Raw genomic sequence first — 13,462 nt, forward strand, 5'->3', positions numbered from 1 at the left:
CACAGACCAAGTTGGGAGGCAAGAAAATAGTTATATTCATCAGGGGCCGCTAAGCCACCATGCCGCTTAGGAGCCTGGAGAAGAGCACAACCAAGTCTGAGAGGTTTTCCCTGCTAGTAGAAGGATCCCAGAGCACCCACATAGTGTACTAAAATATTTCCTAGGTGAGTTCACGGGGGCTAAATGAAAAAGATAAAGGAATTCAGGAAGGTAAATCATTTTAAATTGATCCTGCCAGCCAGGGAGAGAGGGAGTGAGGACCAGGCAGTTAATCACTCCACAGTGGAGCATAAGAGCGGTTCCAAGTTTAGGGACAGAAAATCTAGCAGGGACGCAGTAACCTCCACCTCTAAGTATCTAAAACGGGAAACCACCCACACCCCGGCCCGAAGAGAGGGAGAAAGGGGGACTCCAGACGAAAGTTCCAGTAGGGAGGACTTAGCCCAGTTGACCCGCAAGCCTGAAATCAAACTAAACCGGTCAAGAAGGGACAAGAGAGGACCCCCAGCATCCGCCAGTAACACCAGTGTGTCATCTGCATAAAGGGAAACCTCCTCTACAATAGACCCCCTGGGAACATCACTGATAGCAGGGTACCTACGAATGGCTGCCACCAAGGGCGCCATCGACAGCAAATTAAGTGAGAGAGTGGGCACCCCTGCCTCGTCCCACGACCCAAAAAAGGAGCAGAAACATCCAAGTTAGTTTGAATGCTGGCCCTAGGACTAGCCTATAATAAGCGAACCCAAGTAAAAAAATCTGTCCAAAGCCATACATGAACCCAGTACCTACCAGAGATAGGGCCACAGTGCCGAATCAAAGGCCTATGACCCCACACAGGCGAGTAGCCAATACTCTAGCCAAAATCTTAATATCCACATTCAAAAGGGAAATAGGTCTATAGAAGTCAGGCAGTAACATAGTTCATAAGGTTGAAAAAAGACCAGAGTCCACCTAGTTCAACCGATATCCCTAATGAGTCTCTACTGAGTTGATCAAGAGGAAGCCAAAAACAATTCCTTCCCGACTCCAAATATGGCAGTCAGAATAAATCCTTGGATCAACATTCTGTCCCTATAAATCTAGTATACATAGTCTGTAATGTTATTACTCTCCAAAAATGCATCCAGACCCCATTTGAATTCTTTTAGAGTTCCCCATGACCTCTTCATCTGGCAGAGAATTCTACAGTCTCACTGCTCTTACAGTAAAGAACCCCCGTCTGTGCTGGTGTAGAAACCTTCTTTCCTCAAGACGTAGAGGATGCCCCTTGTTATAGATATAGTCCTAGGTATGAATAAATCATAGGAGAGATTTCTGTAAGGTCCCTGATATATTTATACATAGTTATTAGGTCGCCCCTAGCCTTCTTTTTTCTTAACTAAATAACCCTAATTCTGATAATCTTTCTGATTAGTGTAGTTCTCCATTCCCCGTATTACTCTGGTTGCCGTCTTTGAACCCTCTCCAGCTCCACTATATCTTTCTTGTACACTGGTGCCCAGTACTGTACATAGTATTCTATGTGTGGTCTGACTAGTGATTTGTACAGCGGTAGAATTATTTCCTTGTCGTGGGCATCTATGCCCCTATTGATGCACCCCATGATTTTATTTGCCTTGGCAGCAGCTGCCCGACACTGGTCACTACAGCTAAATTTACTGTTAACTAAGACCCCTAAGTACTTTTCCACGTCACTTGTCCTTAGCGTGCTCCCATTTAATACATAATCCCTCCCCGGATTTTTCTTCCCCATGTGCGTTACCTTACATTTATCAGTGTTGAACCTCCTTTGCCACTTCCCAGCCCAAACCTCCAACCTATCCAGATCCATTTGTAATAGTGCACTGTCCTCTATAGTGTTTACCACTTTACAGAGTTTAGTATCATCTGCAAAGATTGTTACTTTACTATTCAACCCCTCTACTAGGTTACATTAATAAATATATTAAACAGAACAGGACCCAAGATGGACCCCTGTGGTACCCCACTAGTAACAGTCACCCAATCAGAATAAGTACCATTAATAACCACCTTCTGTTTCCTATCAATGAGCCAGTTACTTACCCACTTACACACATTCTCCCCCAGCCCAATCCTTCTCATTTTATGCACCAACCTTTTATGAAGCACTGTATCAAATGCTTTGGAAAAAATCCAGATATACGACATCCAGCTATTTTCCCTGGTCCAGTCTGGAGCTCATCTCCTCATAAAAGCTGATCAGGTTAGTTTGACAGGACTGATCCCTCATAAAGCCATACTGATAGGGGGTCATACGTTTATTTTTATCAATATGCTCCAAAATAGCATCTCTTAGAAAACCCTCAAACAATTTACGTACAACGGAGTTTAAACTAAAAGGCCTAGAATTTCCTGGGTCACCTTTTTGTTCCCTTTTGAAATATTGGTACCACATTTGCTATGCGCCAGTCCTTTAAAACAGTCCCTGTTGCTATAGAGTTCCGGAATATTAAAAATAGGGGTCTGTCTATAACATTACTTAATTCCTTTAGAACACGGGGGTGAATGCATCTGGACCTGGTGATTTGTCGATTTAGATTTTTTGTAGGCGGCACTGTACTTCTTCCTGGGTTAGACAGGTGACCTGTACTGCGGAGTTTACCTTATCACATGGTATTTCACCTGGCATTTCATTTTCCTTGGTGAACGCAGTGGAGAAGAATTTGTTTATATATTTGCTTTTTCCTTATCCCCATTTATAATTTCTTCCTCATTTTTTAATGGGCCCACACTTTCTTTTTTGACCTTTTTGCTATTTACCGTATATACTCGAGTATAAGCCGAGTTTTTCAGCACGATTTTTCGTGCTGAAAACACCCCCCTCGGCTTATACTCGAGTGAACTCCCCCACCCGCAGTGGTCTTCAACCTGCGGACTTCCAGAGGTTTCAAAACTACAACTCCCAGCAAGCCAGGGCAGCCATCGGCTGTCCGGGCTTGCTGGGAGTTGTAGTTTTGAAACCTCTGGAGGTCCGCAGGTTGAAGACCACTGCGGCCTTCAACATCATCCAGCCCCCTCTCACCCCCTTTAGTTCTGAGTACTCACCTCCGCTCGGCGCTGGTCCGGTCCTGCAGGGCTGTCCGGTGAGGAGGTGGTCCGGTGAGGAGGTGGTCCGGGCTGCTATCTTCACCGGGGAGGCCTCTTCTAAGCGCTTCGGGCCCGGCCTCAGAATAGTCACGTTGCCTTGACAACGACGCAGATACGTCGTTGTCAAGGCAACGGCTCTATTCCGGGCCGGAAGCGCGGAGAAGAGGCGCCCCCGGTGAAGATAGCAGCCCGGACCACCTCCTCACCGGACCACCTCCTCTCCGGACAGCCCTGCAGGACCGGACCAGCGCCGAGCGGAGGTGAGTACTCAGAACTAAAGGGGGTGAGAGGGGGCTGGATGATGTTGAAGGCCGCAGTGGTCTTCAACCTGCGGACCTCCGGAGGTTTCAAAACTACAACTCCCAGCAAGCCCGGACAGCCGATGGCTGCCCGGGCTTGCTGGGAGTTGTAGTTTTGAAACCTCTGGAGGTCCGCATGTTGAAGGCCGCAGTGGTCTTCAACCTGCGGACCTCCGGAGGTTTCAAAACTACAACTCCCAGCAAGCCCGGACAGCCGATGGCTGCCCGGGCTTGCTGGGAGTTGTAGTTTTGAAACCTCTGGAGGTCCGCAGGTTGAAGACCACTGAGGGCGAATGATGAGAAGAGGATGATGAAGGGGGGGGGGGGTGTGGGGATGATGAAGGGGGGTGGGGATGATGAAGGGGGGGGTGTGGGATGATTACAAGGGGATGATGAAGGGGGGTGGGGATGATGAAGGGGGGATGTGTGGGATGATAAGGGGATGTGTGGGATGATGACAAGGGGATGATGAAGGGGGATGTGTGGGATGATGACAAGGGGATGATGAAGGGGGGATGTGTGGGATGATAAGGGGATGTGTGGGATGATGACAAGGGGATGATGAAGGGGGGATGTGTGGGATGATAAGGGGATGTGTGGGATGATTACAAGGGGATGATGAAGGGGGGATGTGTGGGATGATAAGGGGATGTGTGGGATGATGACAAGGGGATGATGAAGGGGGGATGTGTGGGATGATAAGGGGATGTGTGGGATGATGACAAGGGGAGGATGAAGGGGGGATGTGTGGGATGATGACAAGGGGATGATGAGGGTGTTAATGACGGGTCTGGATGATGACAGGGGGGGATGAGGTATTTCCCACCCTAGGCTTATACTCGAGTCAATAACTTTTCCTGGGATTTTGGGTTGAAATTAGGGGTCTCGGCTTATACTCGGGTCGGCTTATACTCGAGTATATACGGTATATAGTTAAAGAACATTTTGGGGTTCGTTTTACTCTTTGGCAATGAGTCTTTCTCTCTCTATTTTTGCAGCTTTTATCTGTTTTTTTTACATATTTTACATTTTTCTCTATAGCTTATTAATGCCTCTTCACTGCTGTCCTGTTTTAGTATTTTAAATGCTTTATTTTTGTCCTTTATTGCCCCTTTACTGTTTTTATTCATCCATATTGGTTTTCTTTTATTTCTGACCCTTTTATTCCCATAAGGTATATATTTATTACAGTGATAATTTAAGATACCTTTAAACGTCTCCCATTTAGTGTCAGTATTCTTGTTTTTGAGGACATTATCCCATTTTATACTGTTAAGGGCTTCTCTGAGCTGATCAAACTTTGCCTTCCTAAAGTTCATTGTTTTTGTGGTCCCTCGAGAGATTCCCTTATTGAAAAATAGGTTATAATGTATTATATTATGATCACTATTTCCCAGGTGTCCTTTTACCTGCACGTTAGTTACTCTGTCAGGTCTGTTGGTTAATAAGTCTAGTAGGGCGCCCCCTCTGGTCTGGCTCTGCACCATTTGGGACAGATAATTGTCTTTAGTTATAGTCAGAAACCTGTTTCCTTTGAGATTCACCGGTCTCAGTCTCCCAGTTTATATCAGGATAGTTATCACATTATTTTGATTTGCTGCTTTGTTTATTTGCCTCAGTAATTGATCTGCTTCTTCCATTATGTTTGGTGGCTTATAACAAACCCCTATCAGAATTTTTTTTTATTTTTATCTCCATATATTTCTACCCATAATGCCTCCACATTGTTTCCCTCCCATATATCCTCCTGCAGTGCGGCCGTCAGACTTGATTTCACATAAAGACAAACTCCTCCCCCATTCCGTTTTGTCCGATCCTTCCTGAATAGACTATAATCCTGTATATTGCCCACACAAAGCTATCATCCAACCAAGTCTCTGTTATACCCACTATGTCATAATACTTCTCAGACATCAACCACTCCAGTTCCTCAGTTTTATTGGACACACTTCTGGCATTAGTCATCATGCAATTCAATGGTGTATGTTTTTTCTTCCTATGAAGCCTATCCATATTAACTATTCTAACCCCCCCTCCACCCCAGGTACATTACTAAGTCCCCCCTCTCTATCTACACTGTCTTCCCCCTCCCCCCAGTCCCTAATTTAAACACTCCTCCACCCTTCTAGCCATCTTCTCCTCGAGCACAGCTGCACCCTCCCCATTGAGGTGCAGCCCGTCCCTACGGTAGAGCCGGTAACCGACAGCGAAGTCAGCCCAGTTCTCCATGAACCCAAACCCCTCCTTCCTACACCAGCTTCTGAGCCACTTGTTTACCTCCCTGATCTCCCGCTGCCTCTCTGGTGTGGCTCTTGGTACAGGTAATATTAACAGGTCCTTCCCAAGTTTAGGAAGAACTACAATCAACGCCTCCCTCATAGTCTGGAAGAGCATCAGCTATCGAGTGAAACAATTTGAGTATAGAGGCCAGTCGCTCCTCATTCATCCTATACCAATCGCCTATCATCCCATCCAAACCTCCGTGTTGTAGGGCTCTTACAATACAGGATTTCCTTCTATGCCAATGTAGGAACCTTCTTTACTCAAAACCTAGAGTAAGCCCTCTTGCTATAAATTCAGTCCTGGGTATAAATAGGTCATTGGAGATCTCTGCATTGATCCCTGATAAATGTATTCATAGTTATAAGGTCATCCATCTGCTCAAACTCTTCAGGGTCTTCCTTATACACAGTTTTAAATTTCACAATATCCCAGTGTAATGGGATCGCTCTCACCTCTTGTTTACCCCACCTAAAACATAACTTATTAGCCCTCTGAAGACGCTCTGCTGAGCAAAACAGGTCAGGGGCTAGGTGTTTTTAATTTAAAGTCTAGTGTCACCAGAGTACTTTAGCAACTTTGGACGTATATTCACGTCCGTGGCCGTCTCCTGTTATGTGATGCACGCTCAGCAACCAGGACCCGTGGCTAATACCGGACATCACCGATCGGGCTGATGTCCGGCATTAACCCTTTAGACGCAGCTATGATCATGATGTCTAAAACGGTAGAAGAAACTGCCGGATAGCTCAGCGCAGCTGTTCGGGACCGTCGCGGTGTCCATAACAGCTGAGAGGACGCGGGGGTATACGAGCTGGTGACAGATCACTTGCGTGCCGAGGCACTGGCCTGACAAATTGCCTTGGCATGCAAATGGCCCATCGCCAGCTCCTATACCCACGCATCTGTTCCATCTGCTCCCCTGCATGGCTAACCCTACTAATTTCTACGAATAAAGACGCTCCTGATATGTATACATATATATCGAGATATAACCGAGGATTATTCTGGTGTAGCTTCTAGGGAATGTGCAGGCTATTCTGATTGTTTCTCCTACGTTGCTTAAGCGGATGCCGGATGGTGCCGAAATAATCTCTATTGGACTTGGTACTTTAATGGTGCGTTCACACGCTAGTAACTAGCAGCGGGTTTCCCGCTGCAAGTTACGCTATCATTCATTTGAATGGGTCCGCGGACAGTCCGCAAATCTGACTCTATTGCGGACTGTCTGTGGACCGATTTAAATCAATGGTAGCGTAGGTGTCCCAGCGGAGGCACCCTCACGATCAAACATCTGATTACCTATCCTTTGGAATGGGGATAAAGTGTCTAAGCCCGGAATACTCATTTAACTTACCTGTGACCCCACCGGGTACGTTTTGTATTGTTCCTTATACACAGAGCATAATACTTCTAAAAAAAAAATAAAGGGAACACTAAGATGAAACATCCTAGATCTTAATGAACTAATGGTATGAAATACTTTCGTCTTTACATAGTTGAATGTGCTGACAACAATATCACACAAATTATCAATGAAAATTAAATTTATCAACCCATGGAGGTCTGGATATGGAGTCACACTCAAAATCAAAGTGGAAAACCACACTACAGGCTTATCCAACTTTGATGTAATGTCTTTAAAACAAGTCAAAAGGAGGCTCAGTAGTGTGTGTGGCCCCCACGTGCCTTTATGACCTCCCTACAATGCATGGGCATGCTCCTGATGAGGTGGCGGATGGTCTCCTGAGGGATGTCCTCCCAGACCTGGACTAAAGCATCCGCCAACTCCTGGATAGTCTGTGGTGCAACGTGGCGTTGGTGGAAAAAGCGAGACATGATGTCCCAGATGTGCTCAAACGGATTCATGTCTGGGGAACGTGCGGGCCAGTCCATCGCATTAATGCCTTCCTCTTGCAGGAACTGCTGACACACTCCAGCCACATGAGGTCTAGCATTGTCTTGCATTAGGAGGAACCCAGGGCCAACCGCACCAGCATATGGTCTCCCAAGGGGTCTGAGGATCTCATCTCGGTACCTAATGGCAGTCAGGCTACCTCTGGCAAGCACATGAAAGGCTTTGTGGCCCTTCCAAAGAAGTTCCACCCCACTCCATTACTGCCCCACCGCCAAACCGGTCATGCTGAAGGATGTTGCATGCAGCAGAACATTCTCCACGGCGTCTCCAGACTCTGTCACGTCTGTCACATGTGCTCAGTGTGAACCTGCCTTCATCTGTGAAGAGCACAGGGCGCCAGTGGCAAATTTGCCAATTTTAGTGTTCTGTCAAATGCCAAACGTCCTGCACAGTGTTGGGCTGTAAGCCCAACCCCCACCTGTGAACGTTGGGCCCTCATGGAGTCTTTTCTGACCGTTTGATTGGACACATGCACAATTGTGGCCAGCTGGAGGTCATTTTGCAGGGCTCTGGCAGTGCTCCTCCTTGCACACAGGCGGAGGTAGCGGCGGTCCTGCTGCTGTTTTTTTGCCCTCATACGGCCTCCTCCACATCTCCTGATGTACTGGCTAGGGATCGTCCGATATCGTTTTTTTATGGCCAATACTGATACCGGGGGGAGGTTGAGGCGGTGCATTATCGGATTATCGGCAAGGTAATTGCCGATAAAGTCCAAAATCGTGAATATCGGCCAAACCGATAATCTGTTGATCCCTAGTACTGGCCTGTCTCCTGGTAGCGCCTCCATGCTCTGGACGCTATGCTGACAGACACAGCAAGCCTTCTTGCCACACCTGGAATTGATGTGCCATCCTGGATGAGCTGCACTACCTGAGCCACTTTAGTGGTAGTATGAGACTGAGTCTACAACCCACACGAGTGAAAGCACCGCCAACACTCAAAAGTGACCAAAACATCAGCCAGGAAGCATAGGAACTGAGAAGTGGTCTGTGGTTACCACCTGCAGAACCACTCCTTTATTGGGGGTGTATTGCTAATTATCTATATTTTCCACCTGTTGTCTGTTCCATTTGCACAACCGCATGTGAAATTGGTTGTCAATCAGTGTTGCTTCCTGAGTGGACAGTGTGATTTCACAGTGTGATTGACTTGGAGTTACAGTGTGGTGTTTTTTTTTTTTTTTTTTTTTAGCAGTGTATATACTTTGAGTATGACAAGTTGCAATAAATGTGTTATTTCCTTTAAAGAAGCACTCCTAAAATAGTTTATTCTTTAATATAGACTGTTATCAGAGAGTAATGTAGATGTGCTTGTGCTTATAGATATAATAGATGCCTTGTTCTTTTAGCAGATGTGGCATTGCAACAGAAAGAAGTTCCTAATGCTGCCTACATTTCCCATAAATCCTCTGGCTTTGCAGAGAAAGGGTGTGAAGCCTGGTGTATATGACTAGATTCCAGCATCTATCAGCTGAGACTCCTAAGTGGGTTGGGATCAGTTCCTGTTATGTACAGTTTTGATGCATTCCTATTCAAAGTGTGCTTTTAGACCTTTTGCCTATAGGCAAAAGGGATTTGACCTATAAACACAACTGAGGTGTTGTATTTTGCATTTTACTGCTTTTTGATAATGTTTTTGCTGTAATATCCTTGTGATTTGCGTTAAAAAACTGACGTTCTCCCGTTATTTCGGGAAAAATTACATAAAAAATAAAAAGTTTGCTATGAAAAAACAACCTACCTGATTACCTTGCTCCACCCTTGTGACGTCTTTTGGGGTTTAGTGTTCATGACTAGTATTTAGGTAGAGTAGAAGGCATAGATAAATCCTTTGGTACATACTAAACTATTAAGATAAGAACTCTGGTTGCTATAGACAAAAAAGTTTTTGATTATCTAGTCGATTATCTCTTTCCTAGGATTCCAGTTCTGTGCAGTTATATTTGCAAATTTATTTTTTAACCCCTAAAGCAGGGGTCGGCAACCCGCGGCTCCGGAGCCGCATGTGACTCTTTTACATCTTTGCCGCGGCTCCAGTGTGTGGTTAAAAAGGAGGGGCAAGTTTTCCGAAGCTACAGCGATGAGGATCGAGGGCAGAGTGGGGAGGATCGAGGGTAGAGCCATGGGTTTGATTTTTTTCACCGCACGTCTGCAGATAGTTAAGCCACGCCCCCTCACGGAGGATGAAGAGCGCGAGAGCGCAGCTCTGCATAATACAAGGAGACAGTGGGACAGTGGGGACGGACACAGCTCCTCCCTCCCCCTTCTCTGTACAGACAGGACCTCATTTTTCACGGGGAGGTTTCATGTTTTCACGGGGGGGGGGGGGAAAGCTCCTCCCCTCCCCCAGCTCTGTACACACAGGACCTAATTTTTCACGGGGAGGTTTCATGTTTGCACAGGGGAAACACAGAGCGGGTGAGGGGAGAGGAGACACACTGCATTGCAGGGGCTGGGGAAGATTTCTATGTGTGAGGAGACATATTACACAGGCTGGGGATGTAAAGACTGCAGGGGAATAAATATCATGCTGGGAATGATGGGGGGACGGGAACTGCTGAATGACACATGCTGGGAGTTGTAGTCCCTCTTATGTGTGTGTATGCCAGTGTTTCCCAACCAGGGAATGCTGGTAGTAGTAGTTTTGCAACATCTGGAGGCACCCTGGTTGGGAAACACTGGTGTATGAACTGCAACTCCCAGGAGATTACTGGTATAATAGAGGTGTTGGTGAACTACAACTCCCAGGAGACCACTCAGATACAATATAGGTGTTGGTGAACTACAACTCCCTGAACTACAACTCCCAGGAGACTGCTGAGATACAATAGAGGTGTTGGTGAACTACAACTCCCAGGAGACTGCTGAGATACAATAGAGGTGTTGGTGAACTACAACTCCCAGGAGACTACTAAGATACAATAGAGGTGTTGGTGAACTACAACTCCCAGTAGACTACAGAGGCAGCATGCTGGTGTTATACCACAGACTGAAGACTCCTGAATAACACATGCTGGGAGTTGTAGTCCCCTTTGTGTGTGTATGCCAGTGTATCCCAACCAGGGCATCAGAGGGGAGGGGGGTTTTGCGGCTCCCAGTTTTTCTTTTCTTCGGAAACGGGTCCAAGTGGCTCTTTTTGTCTTAAAGGTTGCAGACCCCTGCCCTAAAGGATGCACGCATCAAGGCGTACATCTACACCCTGCATATTACCGATCACCCCACTAGCCCAGGGGGCTATCGTTGTAAATCTGTACTGTAATCATTATTGATCACTGCATCTGTGCAGTATCGGTTGCTGATCTGATTGTCCGCAGGGATCAGATCAGCTAAGATGGCGACCGGAGGTCCCCTCACCTGCCTCCTTCTGCCATCATGGGGTCTTCTTCTTCTCTGGTCTGCCATTGAGCAGACCAGAGAAGTAGATCACAGATAACACTAAAGCCTATGCATAGCACTGATCTTTATCTGCAGTCTAAAGATTGCAATATAAAGTCCCCTGTGGGGACTATAAAAGTGTAACAAAAAAACTAAAAACTTTTAATAAGTGAATAGGCCCCTCCACCAATAAAAAAAAAAATTCCCTCATTTCCTTTAACCCCTTAAGGACCGGGGTTTTTTCCGTTTTTGCATTTTCGTTTTTTGCTCCTTGCCTTTAAAAAATCATAACTCTTTCAATTTTGCACCTAAAAATCCATATGATAAACGCAGTTTTGTAACTTTTGGGGGCTTCCGTTTCTACGTAGTACATTTTTCGGTAAAAAAAATGACACCTTATCTTTATTCTGTAGGTCCATACGATTAAAATGATACCCTACTTATATAGATTTGATTTTTTAAGACTTCTGGAAAAAATCATAACTACATGCAGGAAAATTAATACGTTTAAAATTGTCATCTTCTGACCCCTATAACTTTTTTATTTTTCCGTGTATGGGGCGGTATGAGGGCTCATTTTTTGCGCCGTGATCTGAAGTTTTTAACGGTACAATTTTTGCATTGATAGGACTTATTGATCGCTTTTTATTCATTTTTAAATGATATAAAAAGTGACCAAAAAAGCACTATTTTGGACTTTGGAATTTTTTTGCGCGCACGCCATTGACCGAGCGGTTTAATTAATGATATATTTTTATAATTCGGACATTTCCGCACGCGGTGATACCATATATGTTCATTTTTCTTTTTATTTACACTGTGTTTTTTTTTTTATTGGAAAAGGGGGGTGATTCAAACTTTTAATAGGGGAGGAGTTAAATGATATTTATTCACTTTTTTTTTTCACTTTTTTTTTGCAGTGTTATAGGTCCCATAGGGACCTATAACGCTGCACACACTGATCTTCTATGTTGATCACTGGTTTCTCATAAGAAACCAGTGATCAACGATTCTGCCGCATGACTGCTCATGCCTGGATCTCAGGCACTGAGCAGTCATTCGGCGATCGGACAGCGAGGAGGCAGGTAGGGGCCCTCCCGCTGTCCTGTCAGCTGTTCGGGATGCCGCGATTAGCCGCGGCTATCCCGAACAGCCCGACTGAGCTAGCCGGCCACTTTCGGTTTCACTTTTAGCCGCGCGGCTCAGCTCTGAGCGCGCGGCTAAAGGGTTAATAGCGCGCGGTGCCGCGATCGGCACTGCGCGCTATTAGAGGCGGGTCCCGGCTTCACTATGACGCCGGGCCCGCCGCGATATGACGCGGGGTTACTGTGTAACCCCGCGTTATATCAGGAGAGCAGGACCAAGGGCGTACCTGTACGCCCTTGGTCCTTAAGGGGTTAAAAAAGGAAAACATTTTAATAAATTTAAATATTTGATATTCTTGGGTGCGTAAATGTCTGGTTCATAAAAACATTGTTAATGAGCTATATAATTTTATATAAATTTTATTTATTTATTTTTTAAATCTCATCATATATCAAAAACAACAAAGACGTGGCCTCAAATGGCAGGAGATGCTCAACCCCTAATGCAGTTGTGCATATATATTGGGGGATCAGATCCTACACTTATGGTCCATTGCTAAGGGCGATTCCCAGCATAAAATGCATACAATGGGGGATTCGTGCAGCAGACCACAAGTACCACAATGGCATCCTACACCAGATAAAAAGGTGTGGATGTATAACATCTAGAATACAAAACAGGAATTTAGGTGCACTACTGTGGTAGATGTAAACAATGACATTGGCTAACCCTCAAAACTGATGTTAAAATTAAGACATTAGACACTGGCTCACAGACTGCTCCCGGGTTACCTCCAGTGGGGTTAGGCACACATACAATGGGAAATGGGAGAAAGGGGCTATAAGCCCCAAGTTGGTTGATATGTTGCCGGCCTCACAGGTGTAGTTTAAATTTTATTAATGTGCCTGTATCGTGACCATAGGTAGCATTAATTTGCACCTGTGAGGCTGGCAACAAATCAGCCAACTTGGGTGGGGCTTATAGCCTTTCTCCCACCTCCCATTGTATGTGTACCTAGCCACCCTGGAGGTAACCAGGGAGTAGTCTGTGAGCCAATGTATACACTATTGACTGTGTGGTTTAATATATTTTTATATTGTGTCCCTCGGGAATTAGAGCAGTGCCGACTGTACTGTCTCTTCTTTCAATATATTTTTATAGTTCGGACATTTATGCATGTGGCAATACCACATGTTTATTTTTATGTACATAGTTTATTTTATTTTATTTTTTTATGGGAAAGGGGGGGGTGATTCAAACTTATATTAGGGAAGGGGTTAAATCGTTTATTAACGTTTCTTTTTTTAAATTTTTTTTTCCTTTTTTTAAACAGTGTTACAGCCCCCATAGGGGACTATTACATGCAATACATTGATTGCAGACACTGATCAATG

At 45.3% G+C, this 13,462-nt stretch overlaps 1 protein-coding gene across 1 annotated transcript in view; it reads left to right on the forward strand.

The window, feature by feature from the left end:
• The window catches only part of PSIP1 (PC4 and SRSF1 interacting protein 1), a 135,621-nt gene that overhangs the window by 12,519 nt on the left and 109,640 nt on the right, over positions 1 to 13,462 (forward strand). The gene's annotated exons all lie outside the window — the stretch shown is intronic.

This window comes from Hyla sarda, chromosome 1 (genome assembly GCF_029499605.1).
Source record: "Hyla sarda isolate aHylSar1 chromosome 1, aHylSar1.hap1, whole genome shotgun sequence".
Lineage (NCBI taxonomy): Eukaryota > Metazoa > Chordata > Amphibia > Anura > Hylidae > Hyla > Hyla sarda.